Raw genomic sequence first — 18876 nt, 5'->3', positions numbered from 1 at the left:
TCGAGGAATAATAAGGCGGCCGCCTTCTACTCCTTTTTCGTTCTAATTTTTATCGAAAGTTTTTGTGTGGATGTTGAACGTGCACGGTAGTGAGGCGTACGCCTCCTACTTGCTTATTCAAAGAATAATGAGGCGTGCGCCACTTATTCCTTTATCCAAGTTTGGTTAAAATGTATTAATCGGAAGTCGATAATTTGTGCAATATGGCGAGCGCAAATTGTTCAAATAATTGAAGGATGGCGAGGCGAACGCCTCCCATCTTTTATCATCTGAGGTTTAAATTATAAAAACAAATGCCCTTAGATGTTGTATTCGATTTGCGAAAATAGTTTGAATTTTGAATTGGTAGGTTTTGAAAAGTCGAGGATTTGAGCAATATGGCGTATGCCAATTATTCAAATAATCAAGGAACGGTGAGGCGATCGCCTCCCATTCTCTTCATTGAAGTCTAATTTGTAAAGTTTATTTTGTGAAATTGGATTTGATCCAAAATGTGATTTGAATTTATATGATTGCGGTTTTAATTGGATGACGAAAACTCGAGCAATGTGGCGTACGCCAATTATTCGAATAATCGAAAGATGGTGAGGCGAACGGCTCCCATCCTCTTATTATCTGAAATTTGGAATTCAGGGCTTAGTGTTTGTAGTTTATTTAGAAAATGTGAGTTGAATGTGTATGATTAAGGTTTAATCGGGTGACAAGAACTCGAGCAATATGGCGTACACCAATTATTCAAGTGCTTGAGAAATAGTGAAGGGAACGCTTCCTATATCTTTTTCATCCCAAAATTTATGTTAGGAGAAAATCCTTTTGAAGTTAAATGGTTTGAAAAATGGTTGGAATTCGTGTTTTGTTGAATAAATTATGGTGAATCGGTCATCTACTCGATTAATTAATAACCAAATAGGTCTCATTGTAAGAAAGCCCAAGAGTAAGCTATGTGAGGTTGATGGCGATGCCATGAACAATCGACTTACAAAGGTGTGGAAAATGGGCTCGACGTTGAATCGAGAATTGTGATTTTAATGGTTTGGAATTGAGTTTGTATTATGAAATGATATGGAAGAAATCAATCAATATTTAACCAACAAAATTAATTGATTAAAACTCGGTTAAATTGATTAATTAAGTTAATTAAAATTAATTATCAAAATTATTTAATAAAATCAAATAATCAGGTTAATTAAAATTAAGTAACTGATTAAACAAAATTTAATTAATTGATCAATTTAATTAGAAAGAAAATGGACTAAGTAACCATGTCAATTTAAATCGATAATGTGCTCAAAAAACCGGTTTGTACGTGATGACCATAGGATTAATGTCATACGCAAAATCATAACGCGGTGAAAGTGTTCCCTTGATGTATTGAAATTTTGGCGGTATATCGACATAAAATTGTCGAATCCGCGGATTGAAATTCATTTTGATGAAATTCAAATTAAGCAATAATCCAATAACAAGATTCCAGTTTGTGATCCACAAACAACTTTCCTACCATTCTTCATTAAAACAACAGACAATAGCTCGTCTTCAGAAAATTCAGATTGGGCTTGGACTTTACTTCGTCAAAGATTACAAACTGAAAGAGTCCCGTCTGCACTTGTGGCCAATAGTTTCATTACATCAGATGCAAACGTTATGTCTGAAATGTAATCCTCATGTGCTTCAAATGAATTGCAACAAGAATATTCTTTGGTATCCCAAACCTTAGTAAAACCATCATCATCTCCAGAAGCAATAGTTGACTCTGTCAAGCTTATCCTTCTATTGGTTGCTGCCTCATGGGTATTATCAAGTCGGGCAATGGTAGATTTGGTTTTTACATTTGTAGCCAGTATTGAGAAATCGCTAGAACCCGTCAACAGCGCACGTCCACCCTTGATGAATTGAGCAACTCTACAATACTTGGTACGGGCATGAACTTCTAACACCCTCACAGGATCACTATTAGCGTTATCGGTGCTATAATGATAAAAGTGAAGGTCGCCGTCTATGAGTCCTGCTGCAACGAGATTAACGGACGGGTGAAAATCAACGTCAATGCAAGTTTCCCCAAATAGATTTCTATTTAAAACTAAGCAATGGTCAATGGGAGAGAGAGGACGAAGAGTAAACTTGGATTGACGGTGGAAGCAAAAATGGTGGTGGTCGTTGAGTTGTAGGCGGAGGTTTGGGGTCGTGAAGTCGGAGAAGGACGACGGATCGTTGTTTGTGATTTAGACGGAGGCGCGACTTAGACGGTTCTGTTTGTCGGGAAAAAAGGGTTTTGTGAAGTAAGGTTGTGTGGTGGTGAGGTCCGGTGAGAAGGGTAGTTGCTGCCTTAATGAGAGAGACGCGTGGGCGTATTAGAAGGAGAGAGAGATGATAGTGAGAGGTAATGTGTTAGATGGATTGGAGAGAGGATAATTGACGTGTGAGAGAGTGAGGAGAGGACGCGTGGGTTACCGTTAGGGAGTGGGAATGACGAAAATGTGAGGTGAAGAGAGAACATGTGGGAGTGGGTACGAGCTGGCAGGATCCAATGTACAACCTATATTATTTTTATTATTAAAGAAAAAAAATATATTAAAAATTCATTATCCAAATTCAAACTAAATATATAGAGAAAATTCTAATTAATTAATTTGGACATTTGGACAAAGAAAAATAAAATAAAATAACTTATTAGAAATAAAAGTCGGGCGAAAATTTGCCTTAAAAATTAAATCGGACGCACCAAAATGATCAGCACAAAATATACTTATTGAAAAAATACAGCGTTTCTTCAAATTCTGAAATAAATTTGCATCGTTAAAAGGCTCAGGCGGGTCAAACTGCAATCGAAACAGTCGCTGAAAAATACAACGAGCACGCCAGGTTAAACTACGTGAACCGTAGATTAAGAATACTGGTGTCTGTAATTTTAGTTTTGAAACTTTTTACCCGCTGATTTTGCCATTTCTTGAGAAACGATTTAACCAATTTTTCTGTATTTTCAATAAATTTATCCTGACTGATATTTTAGGTATTATTTATGATGGAAAGTATGTCATGTTATGCATATGATGCAAAATAAAAATGAAATCAATTCCATGATAATTTAAATATGCCCAAACAAAATTGGGGTATGACACTATTAACTACTAATTTTTAATTTCAAGCCCTTTACTTTAATGTCATTTAATTCTAGCTTTTATACATTTGTCAGTGTTCATATCATTCTAATTGTTTATGTTAATGCAATTTTCACTTTGTCCATTTGGACCATATTGTGTGATATATTTTATTTGTGTACACTTTGTTTGTTTGTGTGGTCTTTGACCATTAATGTACATAATAACAACAAAAACCCTAAAAAACTTTTGTGTGGATTGTTGGATTGATCTTGGACAAATTGACTTAGAATTTAGGAAACATTCCTATGCTAAAGGACTTGGCCAATGCCAACTTATTGAGAAACCAAGTGCTTGCAATTTGAAACTTCATTTGATACATCATTCAAGATCTCTCTAAGTTCATCTGCAACATGATCATTGTGAAGCTGTTATTTTGAACTTGTGACTTGTGAAATTCATCTGTTACATGGGCTGCCTTGAAAAAGATTATGGAATGGATAAGCTTGGATGTGGCCATCTTTATTTCATGCCTTGATCTTCAAGATAATATAATTGTGCATTTTTGTGTTGCTTGATTCTAAATGTCCAAGGGAATTCTGGGTTTCTATTGACATTCTTGTCTATTGGATTGCTAACCACTTGGTCAAATCCTTTCAACTCTAAACTTTTAATTTTGTACATAGGATTAGTCTCTTCATCTTCTCCCTATTTCTTTAATTTCAAAATATCTCCCTTTCTTTTCAAAACCTTCTTTGATTGAACTTATTTTGTTCTAAACATTGACCATCTTTGCAAAAAGATAGAAACTTCGGCCTTATACCATTGCATTTTGAAACTTCTTTTCTAAATCAAACTTATAAATAGACTTAACTATACTTGACTTAAACTTTCAAAATCCAAAAAGAACTAACTCATTCAAACCATTTTTAGGCCTTTATGCCTTTCAAACTTAATTTTTCTTAAAAGAAATTCATCCACTTTGAAGTGTGTATCACGAACTACGAGGTTTTGATCCCTCATTTTTATGTTGGTACGTAGGCACAAGACCAAAGCTCTTGCCAAACACAAAAATATAATTAATGAATTCTTTTCACATCCCCCCCATTCTATTTGTTTGTAAACATCACTTTGTACCAAATACATATGCACACAAAAAGGGCTCCCTATGAGTACTTAGGACATTTTGGGTGCTAACACCTTCCCTCTGTGTAACCAAACCCCCTTACCAGTAATATCTGACATTTTCTTAGTTTTGATTTGAAAACTTCTTACTTTTTGGGTTTTGTTTGTACTTTTTCCCTTGGAAACAATAAAAGCGCGGTGGCGACTATTGTTATTTGATCTCTAGCTTATCCATAGCTTGATGATCATGAATTTACCGCTATAGTTGGTTTCTAACCCTATTGAATACAATGATCCTTATCCTTCTCCAAATTTTGAATTCCTTGTGTTTGAGGCTGAGGAGGAAAGTGATGAAGAAGTCAGTGATGAATTGTCTCGTCTTCTTGAGCATAAAGGAAAAGCCATTCAGCCATTCAAAGAGTAGATTGAGCTAGTCAACTTAGGTTCCAAGGATGATGTAAAGGAAGTTAAGATTGAGCTATTCAGATGTGTTTGCTTGGTCCTATCAAAACATGTCTCGTTTGGATTATGAGATTGTGGAGCATAGATTGTCGTTGAAGCCAGAATGCCTGCCAGTCAAGCAGAAGTTGAGAAGAACGCATCCTGATATGGAAGTAAAGATTAAAAAAGAAGTGCAAAAGCAGATCGATGCCAGTTTCCTTGTGACCACCGAGTATCCACAATGGGTGGCCAATATTGTGTTTGTGCTGAAGAAAGATGGAAAAGTCTACATGTGTGTTGACTATAGAGATTTGAACAAAGGTAGTCCGAAAGATGAATTCCCTCTGCCACACATTGATATGTTGGTAGACAATACAACTAAATTGAAAGTCTTTTTGTTTATGGACAAATTTTCTGGATATAATCAGATCAAGATGGCACCCGAAGATATGGAGAAGACCACATTCATTTCACCTTGGGGAACATTCTGTTATAGAATGATGCCTTTCGGTTTGAAGAATGTTGGTGCAACTTACCAAAGAGCAATGACTACTCTTTTTCATGATATGATTCATAAAGAGATTGAAGTCTATGTCGATGATATGTTCGCTAAATCAATTGATGAAGAGGAACATGTTGAGCATTTGTTGAAGTTATTCCAGCGTTTGAGGAAGTATAAACTCCGCTTGAATCCCAATAAGTGTACTTTTGGTGTTCGTTCTGGTAAGTTGTGGGGCTTTATTGTCGGTGAGAAGGGTATTGAAGTTGATCCTGCCAAGGTCAAAGCAATACAAGAGACGCATGCGCCAAAAACTGAGAAGCAAGTCAGAGGCTTTCTCGGCCGCTTGAATTATATCTCATGATTCATTTCACTCATGACTTCCACATGTGCGCCTATATTCAAGCTTCTTCAGAAAGATAAGTCTTGTGATTGGACCAAAGATTTCCAGCAAGCTTTTGACAGTACCAAAGAATATTTGCTTAAACCTCCGATTTTGTCTCCGCCTATTGAAGGAAGACCGTTGATCATGTATTTGGTTGTGCTCGAAGATAGTATGGGTTGTGTCCTAGGTCAGCAAGATGAGACTGGAAAGAAAGAATTTGCAATTTACTACCTCAGAAAGAAGTTCACCGACTGTGAGCATTGCACAAGCCAAACAGCATTCGTCGATAAGCGAAGGTACAAAAAGGACATGTGAACGTTGTCTTTTCTTGGTCATCAGGATGAATTGGTATTTGAAAGAAGCCCGAGTAACAATCTAGGTAGCAGAAATGAGAATGCTTGGCTAATCGTTCTAACATATGGTCAATGAATGGTAAAGGAAAATGATCTTTTTGGGTTGCTTTGTTTAGCTTCCTATAGTCAATGCACATTCTCCATCCCGATTCGATTCGTTTGGTTATAATTTCTCCTTTTTCATTTTTGATAACTATTATACCCCCTTTCTTTGGTACTACGTGTACAGGGCTAACCCATTTGCTATCGGATATAGGATATATGATACCTGTCTCTAATAACTTTGTTACTTCCTTCTTCACTACCTCACTCAGGATCGGGTTTAGTCTCCTCTGATGTTCCCTAGAAGTTTTACAGTCTTCTTCTAGCATGATGTGGTGCATACAAATAGAAGGACTTATCCCTTTAAGATCGGCGACGTTGTATCCTAGTGCGGTTGGATATTTTCTTAAGATATGTAGGAGTTTTTCGGTTTCGAGTTTTCCTAGGTCTGCATTTAGTATCACTGGTCGTTCAAGTTCTGAGTCTAGGAATTCATATCTCAGATTTTTGGGAAGTGTTTTCAGATCGAGGGTTGGTTTCTTAAGGCATTGCGTAGGATCCTGTGTTATTGCTAAACATTGGTTCAGTCTGTCTTCTACACGATAGTCAGACAATTTGTCATTTTCTAATTTTGTTTCTTTTATGCATTCATCGATGATATCCATGAAGTAACATGTGTCATCTATTGCAGGTGCTTTCAAAATTTTGGAAAGAATGAACTCAATTTTCTCTTCTCCTACTTCGAAAGTGAGTCGTCCTCGTTTTACGTCTATGATGGCACCGACGGTTGCTAAGAATGGTCTTCCCAATATAATGGGGGTAACTTCATCTTCTCTTATATCCATCATTATAAAATCGGTTGGGATGTAGAATTGACCTATGCGCACGGGAACGTTTTCAAGAATTCCTACGGGATATCTAACGGAACAATCTGCTAATTGTACAGACATTTTAGTTGGTCTTAATTCTCCCATTTCCAGTTTCTTGCATATGGACAAGGGCATAACACTGATACCGGCTCCTAAATCGCATAGAGCTTTGTCTATGACAAATTTTCCTATGTGACAGGGTATAGAGAAACTACCAGGATCTTTAAGTTTAGGAGGCATATTCTGGATTATAGCGCTACACTCAGCAGTGAGTGTAACGGTTTCGCTATCTTCAAGTTTCCTTTTATTAGAAAGAATTTCTTTTAAGAACTTAGCATATGAGGGCATCTGTGTAATAGCTTCTATAAAAGGAATTGTGACGTTTAATTGTTTCAGTAGGTCAACAAATTTTTTAAATTGGCCCGCGTCTTTGGTTTTAATAAGCCTTTGAGGATAAGGGATAGGTGGTTTATAAGGCGGTGGAGGTACATAAGGTTCTTTCTTTTCTACGGTTTCCTTATTACTCTCTTCCTTTTCCTTAGGTTTATTTTCTTCCTCAGTTAACTTTTTAGAGTTTTGGTTTTCAACTCTTGGATCAGACGGTCCTTCTACCTCTGTTCCACTTCTCAATATAATTGCATGAGCGTGGCTTTTTGGGGTTAGGTTGGGGCTGTCCAGGAAATGTACCAGTTGGGGCAGCAGTAGGTGCTTGTTGTTGAGCTACTTGCGAGATTTGGGTTTCCAGCATTTTGTTATGGGTAGTCAGGGCATCTACTTTACTTGATAGTTGTTTAATCTGTTCGCTAGTGTGTACATTCTGGTTTAAGAACTCTTTATTGGTTTGATGTTGAGAAGCTATGAAGTTCTCCATCATGATTTCCATGTTGGATTTCCTAGGAACGTTATTGTTAGGTGTAGATGGGGCCTGACTGGGAGCTTGACCTGGTGCGTATAAAGCATTATTACTCTTATATGAAAAATTAGGATGGTTCTTCCAGTTTGAGTTATAGGTAAGCGAGTAGGGATTTCCTTGAGCATAGTTCACTTGCTCTGCTTGGATTCCTGTTAGGAGTTGACAACCTGTAGGAGTGTGACCTTGGATTCCACAGACTTCGCAATTTTGAGTCACGACAACCACGGTGGCTGGAGGTGATACATTTAAACTTTCAATTTTCTAGGCAAGAGCATCCACTTTTGCATTAACATGATCAAGGCTACTTATCTCGTACATGCCACTTTTCGTTTGAGGTTTTTCTACCATTGTTCGGTCGCTTCCCCGCTGATAATGATTTTGGGCCATGCTCTCGATAAGTTGATAAGCATCGGCATAAGGTTTATCCAAAAGCGCACCACCTGCGGCGACGTCTATTGTTAACCTTGTGTTGTACAAGAGACCATTATAGAAGGTATGAATTACTAACCAGTCCTCTAAACCATGGTGTGGACAAAGTCTCATCATGTCTTTGTATCTTTCCCAAGCTTCGAAAACAGACTCGTTATCTTTCTGTTTAAATCCATTTATCTGGGCTCTCAACATAGCTGTTTTGCTTGGAGGAAAATATCGGGCAAGAAAGACTTTCTTCAACTCATTCCATGTGGTGACTGAGTTGGAAGGAAGAGACTGAAGCCATCTTCTAGCTTTATCCCTTAAAGAGAAAGGAAAGAGACGAAGTCGAATTGCCTCTGAAGTGACACCATTAGCTTTAACAGTATCAGCGTATTGGACAAATACGGATAAATGAAGGTTTGGATCCTAGGTAGGATTTCCAGAGAATTAATTTTGTTGCACTGCCTGTAATAGCGAAGGTTTAAGTTCGAAGTTGTTTGCTTCGATTGCGGGTGGAGCAATACTCGAATGCGGCTCATCTTGCGATGGAGCGGCGTAATCTCGAAGAGCACGAGCTGGTTCTGTCATCTCGGGTATCGGCGAAGGAAGGAGATTTTTGAGATCAGGAATTTCGATTGGAGGAAGATTGTTTGCAGCACGATACTCCCGAATTCGTCGTAAGACTCGGAGATATCGTTCAACGTCGTTGATTCGTAAGTAGTACGGTTCGCCTTGTGAGCGAGTGTGTGGTATACAAATCAACGAAAAACAAGGAAAAAATAAAAATTGCCTTAGTCTCTACAGCGTAACAGAAGAGTTACGATATCGACTAACTAAACGTCCCCGGCAACGGCGCCAAAAACTTGATCGCGACTTTATGAGTCTAATGGGGTAATGACTGCAAGTGCACAGTCTAATCGCGTAATTTTAAAAGATATCGATCCCACAGGGACTTAATGAATCGATATACCGTTTTTCTAAGGTTACTTCGTAAAGCTAAGGCGGATGATACTTTGATGATTAGGGGGAAAACTAAAACTAAAATTGGATCTAGATTAAATATCAAATAACGCGGATATCGGTACGTAGTTCGTCATAATTAGGGAATCAAATCTTCATTGGTTTCTTAGTTTTAAAATAAGTCTTTTCAGTAGACACTATTGATTAAAAATCCTTTCTCAAACTCTCGCTCTGTTGAATCAGACTATGACTTTATGTTAACATACGCTCTCACTATTTAGTTAAGTCCAAAATCACTTTTTGAAAACAATAGAATCTGTAGAAACTCTTTTTAAGAAAATACTAACCATTTAAACACCCTCGTCTCAAACTCTGTCTCTGTTGACTTAGATTATACGATTAAACTTAAATGCTTAACTCTCGTCCTCACATTTAACCTTTAAAAATACTTTTTAAAAATGATTAGAATTTAATTAACTCTAAAAATTGCTTTCGTCCTAATTTAAAGTTAGTGTCCAATTTACACTGTCCAGTTAAAAGCTCAAACCGTCGTTCTATTGATTTTAACTTCTTTATGCTTTTTACTCTCATACAAAAACTTTGGTATTAACTCTGTAAATTGAGACCATAAAAAGAGTGACTATATTTTTAAATAAATTTAAACCAACTTAGTTTTGATTCCTTTATTCCGCTTACTTTACATACCGATATCTAAGTTTATTTAGCCGGACATGCTAAACAAGCCTAAACAATAATTATGCTTAAATACAAGCATATCAGGCGAACAGTATAGATAAACAGCAGTGCAGAGCATATATAAATTAAAACAATAAAATTAAAGAACCTGTAAAATTCATAGATATCATGATTATTCCTAGCTTCGATGCTTGAACGCTCCACCACAAGCCGGTTGGATTTGTTCTTACAATCTTCGATCAGACAGGAAAATAAAAACGAAGGAATAAAATACTATGACCTAACGTAAGGTTAGATCCAGTAAAAGTTACACAATAGTTTCCGATGTAGAAACTATTGTGAGAAAATTAATTGAATGCTTTGAAAATTGACTGGAAAAGAAAAGGAAATAAAAATTGCTAGGAAAGTAAAGTGCTGGAAAATTAAAAAGCAGTAAAAATAATGCACGGTGCCGAAAACTGGAAAAAATCAGAGAGCTGCAGGGTTCCACCATTGGATCTATTTATACCAATCCATCAAGTGACCGTTTCTTCCAAAGTCCTTCAGTAGGTTTTGTCACGCGTCAACTGGTCAAGCGAAGAAAAAGGTGAACGTGCTTCTGTTACGCGTCAAAGCCAAAAATATAGGAATGGGGGTGTGACGCTCGTCACACCATGTGTTACGCTCATAACACTTAGCAGGGGGGCGTGACACTCGTCACACCTTGTGTGGCGGTCGTCACAGCATCACAGCGCCTCTCCTTGTAGTTATGGGTTGGGCTTTAGTGGATTGCTTTTCATCCTCTTTTTGCACCTCCTTTTCTTTCTTTTTCACGTATGCTTCAAATAGTGTTACCTGAAATAAATAGAAGGAAAATACCAAGTAATATCGAATAATATAAAATAAATCGAAACAAATAATAATATAATTTAATTAAATCGAGTCCAAAAGTGTGATGTTATTTCATGTTATCAAACTCCCCCATACTTAGACTTTTGCTTGTCCTCAAGCAAGATTCAATGTAGAAATCGGTTTAAAATATTAGCCAGATGAAATTTCCAAACACACATCGATTCGTAGTAGGTTGCAAGTAAATCTCGTTTAAAAATAACCTGAGTTTAATCTTAACATCAACAACTACCGTAATAACCTCAGATAACCCCACCTTATGCAAACCAGTTCGAGTCGTGCTATTATAGCTAGCCTAGTTCTTTTACTCTTATTTCACCCGTTTTCGTTCTAGCGAAATCACATTAAGCCCTTTATCTTTTCGCGCACATAGTGGAGTAACCGGTTAGCGTTTATGATTCCCTTTTTAGCTTGAAGTTCTGGTACATAAGTTGGATAACTTCGTTACTTAGCCCATTGCAAATTGCGGGGGATCGGATCGTAGTCCGCCCTACCAAGTTCAGCACCAGAAACCGCTGAACCAACTCACAATGGATCGTTCTTACAATGTTTTTGTAGGGTCCGCAACCTTTGGATTAAATGATCGGGTAAGGATCACCTAACTTAATTAGTGCATTACCTGATTTTTTTTCATATATATTGTCTTGGGAATCATTCGCTTATATTCATCGGCTCTCCACGTAGTTTTCTATTAGGATGGTGCCGACTTCTCGTATAAACTACTCGGGGTTACTATAAAACTAAAAGTTCAAGGGATTGGTATAATAGGTACTTTTCTGATCTAACATGTTGAGGTTTGTTTAGAGCGTTGGGGCGGTAATAATTTTTGTCTTAATTTTACTCAAGTTTGATAAAATAAGCAACCTTTATACTTATTGAGTGTGTTGAATTTTTGGTATGGCTCAAGAAAATTGAGGGGAATAGATAATAAAAAAATTTCACACTAGGGACTTAAAATAAAATAAATATATATTATATAATTTTTTTTTATATATATATATATTTTTTTATTTTGAATTAATGATATAAATGAAAGGGAAATAACAATGAAAGGGAAATAACATACTTGAAAAAGGAATGTTTAAAGGGAAGTAATCATAACTGAAACAAAGTTTCCCCCCCCCCCCCTAACTTAAATGAAACATTGTCCCCAATGTTTCGAAGAAAACAAAAGAAAAGGAAAAGAAAAAGGGAACCCAAACTCAATTCTGCCTTCCGCCTCTGGTTCTCGGACCCGGTGATCGTTGACGTACTCCCAAGTCGTCAAACCTGCTAAGTAAGTCAGTGAATCGCTGGTCGGTTATTGCATTCCTCGCTTCCTATTGTTGTTGCATCTGGCGCATCAGTTGCATCACTTCAAGATTCTGCGCCTGCATGGCATCAAGCCGTTGGGTTTGATGTTCAATAGCGTCCATGATATCATCATTTGTTGTAGGCCTTCTTCTTCGACGGCGTCGGGAGGATTGGCCGGTTGCATTATCGGAAGGGTTAAGCAGGGCTGATTGTTGTTCAGGACCTTGATCACCTTGCTCCATTTCCTCAAACTCGTCCGGGGGCGGGTTTGCTTGTGTAGGCTCGGTAGGTTCGGGAGCATTCAGATCGTAGATGAAGCGGTTGGGGTTGGTGACATCTGTGAGGGCAATGTTGGGCAAAACGACGCTTGGGACTTCTTGGTTATTCACCATAAGATAATACCTTCCGCCTACTCTATTTTTGATTAAGCGACTGGAGCGACAATAGCTTATATCCATAAATAGGGGTGGCAGAGATTGTAAATTTTGAAGTCGGTACCCTAGATTCAAACCAAGTGCTATGGTGGTTATTAATCCTCCAATCACAAAAGGTTGGCGACCTCTAGCACATAGGGTACGAATATGGTGAAATAAGAAAGAGGCGGCATTTACCTTTGTATCCATTTCAAAGACGCAGTGGAGGAAGAATAATTCCTTTGCGTTGACTTTGCTGTTGTTGGGTGGACCGAAAATGGTGTTTTGCAGAATGCGGATAAAATACCGGATAGTGGGGTTATGTATGTGTGAAGCAAGGAGTACATCCCAGTTATTTGTTTCCACACCGGATATTTTTCTAAAGAGGTCGAAGGCGTTTATGTGCCACTATGAGTTCGGAGGGATTCTTGGGTGGACTTGGCCTTCTACAGGGAAGTGTAGCATGGCACTCAATTGGTTCTGGATAGTGAGTACTCGGTGTTGAACATGCGGAAATTTGCGGTACCGGTTAAGTACTCGTCTTCACCTGTTGGAGTGGTGTATGAATAAGAACTTAAAAATTCTAAGGTGAGTGATGGGTAGGTAGGTTGATTGTGTGTGCAAACAAAGGTTAAATCAGCAAGCCGAAGCATCCATTGCACACCTTGAAGTAATCCTAATTCTTGTAAACAATTTAAATCAGGATACCTGGTAGAGACGACACCTCGTTGTTGAAACCGATCGAACTGCTCCCGTTGATAATTATCATCTTCGGATCGGAAGATAATATTTCCGAATTGTTGGTTTTCCGCCATATTGATAAGTAGGTTGAAAGAATGAAAGAGGATGGAATTGTATTTGTATAGAGTGGTTTGTTGGAATGATGTGGTGTAGGGAGAAAGGTATTGTAGGTATTTATAGGAAAAGTTTTTGGAAGTTGGAAGAGCAGTGGGTGAGGGAAAAATAAATGTGGATGAATGTGAGTGGGATGGAGTAAAGGTGAGTGAATGGGGAAAATAAAAAGGCGGGGGGTAACGGTCGTGTCCCTAACGGTCACCAATGTTCACCTATTCTGAAGCTGTCACGCTCGTGACGGAAGGTGTTACGGGCGTCACATGCACTTGGGTGACGACCGTGATGGCTTGTGTGACGCTCGTCACACAGGTTAGCTTACAACGGTCACTGCTTACGTGGGTGCTTCATAAATTGTTTTTATTATTATTTTTTTTTATTTTGTTTTGTTTATGTTTATTATATTTTGCTATTGTTATATTTTTGAATTGCCATGTATGCTATTTTACTACACACCATAGGGTATATATATATTTTTCCCTAATAGGCTATGTAAGTAGTATGTAGTGAATATCATTACTAGTAATTGTAGATATTGCATAAATCAAAATAAAATAAAATAAACCAATAATGCAATAGCTTCATAAAATAAACATAATGTAACATTTGAAGATAAGAGAAAACAGGGAAAAACAAATACTAAGATTAAAAATAATGTTAAACGAAACTATAGATTCCCTAAAACTAAAACTAATTAACTAAAAACTTCTAGCCACTTGCAGGATCTTTGGCCGGAGGAGCAAAGGAATTGACACGGCGTAGCAACTCATGAAATTGATTTGTCATACTACTCATGTATCCCAGAAATTCATGTCCCATATTAGTTAACTCTTTTCTGATGGCATCTTGTTCTGACATCAAGGCTTGAATGGCGGTGTTATAATCAGTTCCGGGCATATGATGTCTATGATCAGGTATTGCCGATTCTGCGGTCGGGATAGGATGAGGTGGAGAGGCAACATCATGGTAACCAGTAGGTGTTTGTGGATCAGACCCAGCATAAGGAATCTGGTCGTCACAAATCTCATAGTCTTGGATGGATTCAACAGATCTAATAGGGGAAGGTATTCCATTCAGGTTGTAGAGCCAATTGTTTCGGTTATGAACACTAGTCATCGGACTAGGCATGGTGAATAAATAAAGAACTTGGTTGTTAATTATTAGTTCGAACTCTTCAGGTCCAAGGTTTCCTATAAACATAGTGTTGTAGAGGAAAGGTATATTCATAGGCTCAATGCCACAGAAAGGGTTCAAATCAAGCATGGGTTGGCACAATCCAATAGCATTAGCAATCATGGTTATCAGTCCTCCTCTTAGGATCGGTGGACGGTCAGCTTGAATAAGGCGGTCGAAACTCGGCAACATATAGGTGACACCATTCACTGGACGGTTCTGGGAAGCACAAAATATTATGAAGAGTTCATCACGTGATACTGTGGTAATGTTTGATTTCTTCCCAAAAAGAGTGTGTGCTAGGATCTTGTGGAAATAACGAAAAGCTGGGTTATGTATGTTTCCAGAAAGAAACTCATGTTCCTCAGGGTCGTCATTACCCGTCAAACTTCCCCAAAAATGTTCAAGCTCTCTATATTCAAAAAGGTCTTCTTGGCTAATGGTGAATGTGTCAAAAGAAGTAGGAAACCCTAAAAGGTTAGTATATTCTTGAATGTTAAATTTATACTCCATATTGAACATCCTGAACTGAATGAAACCTCGGCTTATTCCTTTTCCATGGTTTGGTATATAGATCAGGGAGCTAAGGAATTCTAGAGTTAGCCTCTGGTAAGTAACAAATTGTCTTCGAATAGGAGTGGTTTCCCACCCTATTTGACTCAGCAGATACAGGACACTCTCTCTTAGTCCAAGGGCAGTCATTGCCCAATCATCAAAGACGAGAAATTGTGGTATTATGATATCAAGTGTTTCCTCCAAAGTCAGACTTACCCGCATAGGGCATATTTGAAAGATAAAAAGACTTTGAGAAGATTAGCCATCAATTTATACCTGAATGGTGATGTTTTGTATAAGAGAAACTTCGATATGGTTCTGCTCAGATGCGTGGATAGACACGAAGCAGACTTATTTATGACTGAAGTCCATGAAGGTTCCTTTGGTACTCATTCCAATGGACATGCAATGGCAAAGAAAATGTTGTGAGCGGGTTACTATTGGCTGACAATGGAATCTGACTATTGCAAGTTTGTGAAGAAATGCCACAAATGTCAATTTATGCGGATAAGATTCACGTTCCTCCGGCACTGTTGAATGTCATTTCCTCCCCATTGCCCTTCTCCATGTGGGGAATTGATTAGATTAGCATGATTGAGCCCAAAGCTTCGAATGTACACCGTTTAATTTTTGTGGCAATTGATTACTTCACAAAATGGGTAGAAGCGGCATTGTATGCAAATGTAACCAAGCAAGTTGTTGTAAGGTTTATCAAGAATCAGATTATATGTCATTATGGTGTGCCAAGAAAGATCATTACTGATAATGTATCAAACTTGAATAATAATATGGTGGAATCTCTTTGCAAATACTTCAAGATTACACACCATAATTCTTCTCCCTACAGACCCAAGATGAATGGGGCTGTTGAAGCTGCAAATAAGAATATTAAGAAAATCATTCAGAATATGGTTGTAACATATAAGGATTGGCATGAAATGCTCCCATTTGCTTTGCACGGGTATCGTACATCCATCCGCACTTCAACAGGGGCAACCCATTTCTCTCTTGTATATCTTATGGATGCAGTGCTCCCCGTAGAGGTTGAGATTCCGTCATTGCGTGTGCTCATGGAAGCCAAGTTGATTGAGGCTGAATGGTGTTAGGCCAGGTATGATCCGCTGAATTTGATTGAAGAGAAGAGATTGATTGCCATGTGTCATGTTCAATTATATCAGCAAAAGATGAAGAAAGCTTTTGATAAGACGGTCAGACCACGTGTGTTCATAGAATGTGACCTTGTGCTCATGAAGATTTTATCTTTCAAACCAGATTCTAAGGGCAAATGGACTCCTAATTATGAAGGCATGTATATTGTTAAGACAACCTTTTCAGGCGGCGCTTTGATTCTTACAACTATGGATGGTGAAGAGTTCACTCGTTTTGTGAACGCAAATGCAGTCAAGAAATACTTCGCCTAAAAAAAAGAAAAAAACAACTTGCTAAGTTGAAAACCCGAAAGGGCGGTTTAGGCAAAAATGAGCGTCTTGGTGGATTGAAAACCTCAAAGGGCGATCCAGGAAAAAGTTAGAGACATAAAACAGAAAGATTATCCCGATAAATTGAGTACCCCACCTTGGGGAAATTTATGCAAAAATTAGGGATTATGGCAAGTAACTGCATCCTACTGATCTTCAATGTTGAAGACACTCTTGAGCACAACGGTCAACGGTGATTCATCAACCCCAGTAGCGGCCAAAAGCACAGTGAACATCAAGAGTTGGTAGAAGGATTAATGATCATTTTTATTCAAGGTAACCCTTTTCCATGTAAATTACCATTTTCAACTTTGTAAAGATCTATGGAGTCTTGTCATTTACAAACTACCATTCTATTAAATAAAGTTGAGCTCTTTTTCATTTATTTCTACTCTTGTTTATTTCAACCAAATAGTTTTAAAATTTTATTATGATGATTTTTGAAATTAAAGTTTTTAATCAAAATCATTTTTCTTAAACATATAAAAGCATGAATTTTAAAAAGAATATCAATAATGGTTCGAAACTAGTAAGCCCCAAGTGTGGAGCATTATTGGGTCCCCCCCAAGCAGTAGGCACAATTTCTCTTTCATCCCCGACAACATTTTTAGAACTCAACATTTATTGTCCGCTATTCCCCAGAGGATAGCCAGCTCATTTGGTTGATTAGTCCCCTGCGGAGTTTATATTCCTCAGTGGAGTTTGTGATTATTCCCCAGCTGAGAATGGTTTTCTCAGCAGTTTGCGTGGTTGCAGTAGAACTTTGGTTTCCTTACCAATCGCCATCCGATTCGCACACAGTCAGAGTTTCCTCCTGGTTTCTGAGCAGCCATTTGTGTTTATGCTCTTCATGGTTGTCTCCCATTTGATATGGTGTTGACTTAAATTTCCCCCGCAGACTCGATAACGGTTTTTCTCAGCAGATCTCCTCCTTCCCCGTCTAGGGTTGAGCCTTTGGGATGTTGATCTCTCTTTTCTCCAGCAGTTGTCTCCCTCTTTTTTCGATTGATCGAGAATTGTACGGATGATTCAAATTTGCGACACCTTTGTATCCTTTGCGATCGTTTTGTCTGCATAATCATCACATATACATATACATATACATATAGACTCACATATACCGATCTTAGAAAGTAAAAAGATAGTTGTAATCCCTATTTTATTCCTCAGAGAGGTAATCCTAAGCATGCAAGAGGTAAGGAAAAAGAAACAAAACCACAAAAGGAGTTCCTCTCTTGAGATCATATTGATGATCCAAGTAGCTCCCATCCTTTGGAATAAGCAAGCAAATAAGCATACACTCAAATGAACTTGGAAAAGCTCCTCAATGCATCTTGGATCTCTCTCTCTTGGAAGCTCATGGGAATGGTTCCTCAATTAAGCTCAAGTTGGAACTCCTAGCACAAGAAAACACACATCAAAAGGTTCTATAATACAATCAAAGAATGGACAAGAGGGAGTTAAGAATATGGTCCTTTCAATGTTCATCTTCAAGCTTAAGCATTCTAAAGGCCCAATGCCTAGTTGCTCTTTGACTTTTTATAGCACTCTAAAGGCCCAATGCCTAGTTGCTCTTTGACTCCAAATTTGCATAGGGAAAGTCCTAAAGTCTAAGTCCATTTGGTCCAATTCTTTGCATTTGGTTCACAACAATCAAAACAAAACAGAAGTGAGAAAAGAGAAAAGCAAATGGATAATATGTGCAAGAATAGTAAATTGCATTAAAAGTAAAGAGCAAAAAGTAAATGTTAATTGTTAATGGTTAATGTTAGTAGTTAGTGTGCCATAAGGCAAATTTAGCGCTATGTTAAGCAATCGTAATTGGACTTATGTAGAAGTCACAACTATCTGAGGCCGGTCAATAATAATGTAGGCAGCAACACAAGTTAGAAGTCTTGATTAGTGAACCAAGTTCCAACAACTTGCCATGCCAAAAAACGAAAAAGAGAATTGATCTTGTATTGGTTTAAGCCTTTTGCATGATTTAGGAAACAACCTATCCTTAATGCAAAGCCATTCACTTGATCAATTGATCAAGATGAATTAGATTTGAATCAAGGAAGGTTAAGTCTCCCTAATCAATGCTAACTTATCAACCTTCAACTCATTGATCAAGAAAAGAAAAAGAAGAAGAAGAAGAAGAAGATTAAAATGCATAAGGTGAAATAAAAAATGTACCAATCCATGTGTATTGATCAAATGACATTGAAAGTCAAAGTCAACCAATGAGAAATCAAAAATGAGATGAAGATTGGAGGTTAAACAATAAGCAAAATATTTTTGGCATTTTTAATATTAAAATGAACTTGAATTAAAAATAAAAGAAAGGTCAAACCTCAAAATCACTTCAAATCAACCTTGAAAGGTCCAAGTGATTTATCCAAGTTCAATAAGGTCAAACAAAGTTTGACAAAAAATTTCAGCATTTT

The 18876-nt window shown here is 37.7% G+C and overlaps 1 non-coding gene and 1 pseudogene across 1 annotated transcript; one reads left to right on the top strand and one right to left on the bottom strand.

Moving 5' to 3' along the window:
- Positions 1-1439: 1439 nt before the first annotated feature.
- Positions 1440-13204, bottom strand: LOC127096401 (WD repeat-containing protein 55-like; annotated as a pseudogene).
- LOC127098860 (small nucleolar RNA R71) lies at positions 8243-8349 on the top strand. Its single transcript, XR_007793545.1, has one exon. It is a non-coding gene; the product is annotated as a small nucleolar RNA R71 (small nucleolar RNA).
- Positions 13205-18876: the final 5672 nt, after the last annotated feature.

The sequence above is a fragment of the Lathyrus oleraceus genome, chromosome 6 (genome assembly GCF_024323335.1).
Source record: "Lathyrus oleraceus cultivar Zhongwan6 chromosome 6, CAAS_Psat_ZW6_1.0, whole genome shotgun sequence".
Taxonomy (NCBI): Eukaryota; Viridiplantae; Streptophyta; class Magnoliopsida; order Fabales; family Fabaceae; genus Lathyrus; species Lathyrus oleraceus.
The sequence above is the reverse complement of the archived record's forward strand: the minus strand, read 5'-3'. Positions and strand labels throughout refer to the sequence as shown.